General features: G+C 38.4%; 1 pseudogene; it reads left to right on the forward strand.

The window, feature by feature from the left end:
- The first annotated feature begins 2,010 nt into the window (after positions 1 to 2,010).
- LOC137241643 (tetraspanin-33-like) lies at positions 2,011 to 2,715 on the forward strand (annotated as a pseudogene).
- The last annotated feature ends 2,593 nt before the right edge of the window (positions 2,716 to 5,308 follow it).

The raw sequence follows: 5,308 nt of genomic DNA on the forward strand, positions 1-5,308 counted from the left end.
ATTAAAGGTATTAATGAGGGTTTTTACAGGGAGTGGCCCTTAGTTATATATGTGAAGGCGTTTTCGAGATATCGACCAAAATGTGGCCAGGGTGACCCAGAACAGCATCTGTCGGGTACCGTTAATTTATTTATATATGTAATACCACGAACAGTATTCCTGACAAGATTCCAAGGGCTTTTGATTTCGCCCTCCAAAACTTTTTCATTTTCTTCTACTTAATATGGTAGGTGTCACACCTATTTTACAAAGTTTTTTCTAAATTTATATTTTGCGTCAATCTCGCTTCCTTTATACCTGTACAACCAACCGTTATCCAATCAAAGTTAATATACTCTGTTTACAAAGCACGCTGAGTATAAAAAACGTATCTAATAGTCACACTTTCATTCATTCATATTTTTGCCTGCTCCTTTGGTTGGCTTCCACTCACAGTACCGTTTTATTTGCGGGAGACTTTCACAGCGATATAAAATTGAACGGATTCACATAGACGCTTTGGTTGTGTTACATCGATCTGACGCTTTGGCAGGTCCATAATATAAGAATGAGACTCCTTGCCAAGCGATGAAGGAGTTGTAAATCCTCATTTTCAAATTTTTGAGTTCCTTAACATTCAACAAACTTTGCTTAGCAAGATATAGGAGCTGCCATAAATTTAACTCATCTTTCGGGCGAAGCATCGAAAGATTTACATAAACGCTTTGGTTGCGTTCTTACGTTTTGACAATGCCATATGAAAATCAATGAAACGCCTTGCGTTATCTTTGTTTGAAGCGACCGAATTTTACCCATTTGCATTTGTGTAAACAGCCATAGAAATTAAATTTTTCCTGAGGAAACATGTTACACGTGTGGCGCTGCATATTTTGTTAAGTTTCTCTAGACTTTTTTGGCTCTGATTTTAATAAATTTTGCTTTCCGTGTGTTTCCGCATTGTTAGAGGCCAGGGATGCACCTTAAGGTTAAGCTAATCGTTTATCAAAAATTTCCACCGTTTCCGTTGAAACAGTTCGAAATATTATCGATAAAGAAATTATCAAGATAAATTGTATCCCGTTTTTAACCGAAACGAAAAGCTTTCGTTAACGTTAAAAACGTTAACAAACCCGTGATACTTTATGTTTGAATTGTGCTGGCAATGCTATAGCCATGGTGAAGTCGTAAGGTGGCAACAGCGAGCGGACATACACACAAACTCCATGTAATTTGTTTGTGTAATTCGTTGGTGGTAATGCCAAAAATACTCTGAGAAATGTTCGTACTGTGATTTCGTTTTGATATGGCAGAAAACGAAACAAAATCATTTCGTTAATTTGACGTTCTTAACGTTAATAAACGAAACGAAATGACTTTGTTTCGTTTATTAACGTTAATTATCGTAGCGAAATGATATCGGTTAGTTGGTTAAGTATGCCTGTTAGAGGCTACAAATCTTTTATTATTTATATATCCGCGGAAATATATGCAACTATACTATCTGTAAATACAACAAAGTTTTATTAAACTATTAAATGCAACTCAGCTTAAAGTAGTCGTACATACCAAAAATGCAACTCTAGACCTAAGATTTGCATCAGGTCAGCGAGGCTGTTTGTAGTTTTGGCGTTTATCGCTTAGTTGACACACTTGGTATTGTACACAATGGGTAAGGCATTTCCTGAATGAGAAATGTCATTGTGAAAAAATCCACGAGCTTGTACGGTAGCAGAGCGGTAAGTATTGTAATTTATTTGTAATTTCTTATTACTATCATTTTGATTAATTCCTTATTCTGATATTTTCAGGACAATGTTTCTGCAATGCATTAAAGCCGATTGGATTTTTGCTGCCAAAGTGCAAATACCTTGATGAAAAAATGTATTTAAAATAAGCCCACGAGCTATTACAAATAGAAAAACAAGATAAAACCTTAAATACTAAGTACCACGGAAATTTTCCGAAGTAGTTATGAGTAACTATCGTCATCCTGGGGGAGGTGTCGGATATAGTGGCATCGAAATACGTAACATGCATCCACGAATATTGCTAAATTTCACTGAGGACAGCTCATGTGTAAAATATTTGATTTTTATGCTTAATTTTATATTTTGGCTATCTGGCGGTCTATTACTTGGTATGCCTTCATGGACAAATGGGAAGCAACAGGATGGGTGCGTTTGAAAACATTTCACGACGTTATACTCAATATATCATTGGTATTAATGCTTATGGGAGTTTTAATATCTGAAGTTAGCTTTGCTGGATTTTTGGGTGCATTCCGTGAAAATACTTTTTGTTGAAATTGTATACTATGTGCTTATTAATGTTCTTTCTTCTGTAAATAGCTGTAGCCATAATGGGATTTATATTTCCCCATAATATGAATTCTTAGAAGATAAATTTACTGACAAAATTATCCATTCGTATCGTGATGCCCCAGATATGCAAACTCGTCGATTTTGCACAACTTGAATTTAAATGTTGTGGACTCAGCAATTCTGGTTATCAAGATTGGAGTAATAATGAATATTTTAATTGTTCATCACCATCCGTGGAGCGTTATGGTGTCCCTTACCGTTGCTATATTAGTGCTACTGGCATTAGGTCTGACTTACTCAATGTAATGTGCGGCTATGGCGTTCAGGAGCATTCAGCAGCTGCTGCAGTAAATGCATATGGACAAGCGGTTGCATAGAGATAGTACTAGTTTTGATGAAGCGGAAGAATATTTAGAGCTTAAAAATGCTGAGAGTTCATCTGCTGCAAATTGTGTGACGACCGCTAAAAAAACAACGTGCATCGTAAATATGCCAGATTTCTTAATGCTACATTTGCGTAAATTTACGTTGGGCGCTGATTGGGTATCCAAAACTAGATGTATCCATTCATATGTCTGAATTAGGTTTAAGCAGTTGGCGTGCCAGTGGCATGCAATCGCATGAGCAACCCCTGCCAGATGCAGGCGATAAACCTAAGTTCGCATTTGATGAAAATCTAATAGGCGAACTTCTGCAAATGAGGTTTCCAGCAGAAGCATGTAAACGCTCGATATTTCATACGAAACATATAAGTCTCGAAGCTGCATCAAATTGGTTAATGGAAAATATTGGAGATGATGATATTTTAGAACCATTCACCTTGCCTGCGAATAGTGCAACGACGATTGACTTCATTGCAAATCCAGAAGGTGTTGCTATGCTTATGAGTATGGGCTCTGAAAAGCGGCAAGCAACCAAAGCACTCAAGGCTACTGATGGTAATATCGAACGTGCAACAGATTGGATTTTTTCACATGCTGATGACATGGATACAGATGACAATCAAACACAAATCAAGTTGGCAGTAACAACCCTTCTGCTGCATTAAAGAAAACATACCGCCATGGCGTGGGAAAGCATAAACTTGTAGGATTTGTCTCACATATGGGAAATTCAGCTCAAGTTGGACATTATGTATGTCACATACAAAAGGATGGACGTTGGGAAATTTTCAATGATAGTAAAGTTGTTTAATAATTTGGGAAAATTTAAACAACGTGACATCAAAACGGACAAGGCGACTACTGTTTCGATTATACCTTGTAAATCTCTTCAGAGCCTTTTCTCCCGGGAGTGGGAGTAGAACACGCACACCTACGATAGTTAAAATGGTTACAAACGCATTCAGCTACGTCATTCCTTAGTTGTTGTAAAGTTTTTCCCAATTGCCTTCTTTTTCATATATTCTTTCACACATCACATACTTCGTATTGTAACGAATTTACTGGAAATTCTCTTATTTGCAACCTTCTGCTAAGTTCGAATCACTAAACTGTTGAATAAATAACTCCACTATTTAATAATGCAAAATGGCCTTTATTCAAGTACTTCACAATAAATAAATCTACTATTGCTCGACAGATAGCGTGCTTAATCGAAACTGATTGTAGCGCCTCTACCGTTGCGGCCTTTTATACCCTTTGATTTCTTCGTTGCATCTTCTAGGCGCTTCTGTTCTAGAATCTACTAGTTGGTTATCTGCTATAAATATAACTACAGATGTACGTGTATAATTCTCATATGCGCGTGTGTTTGTGAGCAACACTTCCACAGTTATAATTGCATATCTCAGATAAGATATCTGCATGTGTTTGTGCGTTGCTTCTCCGCTGCGTGTACGTACATATGTGTAGACATAATGATTGATTCGTTTATGTAGATACATAATGATTGATTTATGGATGTGCATACAAGGCGCTGCTTAGCATCGGCTTAGAGATGGCAGTACCCCTTAGTGTTGTTAATATTCGTAACACTGCCCTTTACCTAAATCTGATCGTCCCGATCAGACAAATCTCCCGATCTAAACGCCGCTAGCATCTCCAAATGTCCCACTCTTCTACTCCGTGGTTTCCCAATGGTTCGTATGCGGTAGATGGTATCACTGATCTTCTTCACAACATTGTACGGGCCTTCCCAACTGCACCGAATCTTGGATGGAACACCTTTCCGCCGGTGATGGTTGTATAACAGTACCAAATCTCCCGCCAAGAAACTTTCCGAATTATTGTTCTCATCGTACCTGTGTTTCATCATACTACTCATTACCCTGGTTCGTTCCTTCACACTCTCTTGTTTGGCCAATGAACTACTTCGTAGAGCTTGCGCTTGACGGATATGCTTTGCATAATCAGTATCGTTCCGTCGCTTCACAACAGTAGTGTGTCCTGGCTTGAAACCACCCTTGCATTCTTTCTGCGAAATTCTTTCCTTCCCTTTAGTGCGTCCGTTAGGGCTTTTCAATGCCAGTGTTTCTCTCACAGGTACCTTCGGTTTTGATTTGTTTGGCCCATTTGTTCCGTCAACCTTTGCTCGATCTACTTTCCTTGAATTTCGTGGTCTCTGTCGAATCTCCTCCACCAGCACTCGCTTACTGCTGAACCCTTTTTCCCATCTGAAGTTAAGTGGCACATCCTGGTTCTTATACTGCATAATCCTTCTCTGCACATCGATCCTGATGTTATAGTCAACTAAGAAATCCACTCCCAATATGACTTCATCAACGATCTCTGCCACAACGAATTTGTGTAGAACCATGACCTCCCCAATTAAGACTTCACATACCACTTCTCCCTGGACTTGGTTATACTCTTTGATTTCCTCGTTGCATCTTCTAGGCGCTTCTGTTCTAGAATCTACTAGTTGGTTATCTGCTATAATTATAACTACAGATGTACGTGTATAGCTCTCATTTGCGCGTGTGTTTGTGAGCAACACTTCCACAATTATAATTGCATATCTCAGATAAGATATCTGCATGTGTTTGTGCGTTGCTTCTCCGCTGCGTG

The sequence above is a fragment of the Eurosta solidaginis genome, chromosome 2 (genome assembly GCF_040869045.1).
Source record: "Eurosta solidaginis isolate ZX-2024a chromosome 2, ASM4086904v1, whole genome shotgun sequence".
In the NCBI taxonomy this organism is placed as follows: Eukaryota; Metazoa; Arthropoda; class Insecta; order Diptera; family Tephritidae; genus Eurosta; species Eurosta solidaginis.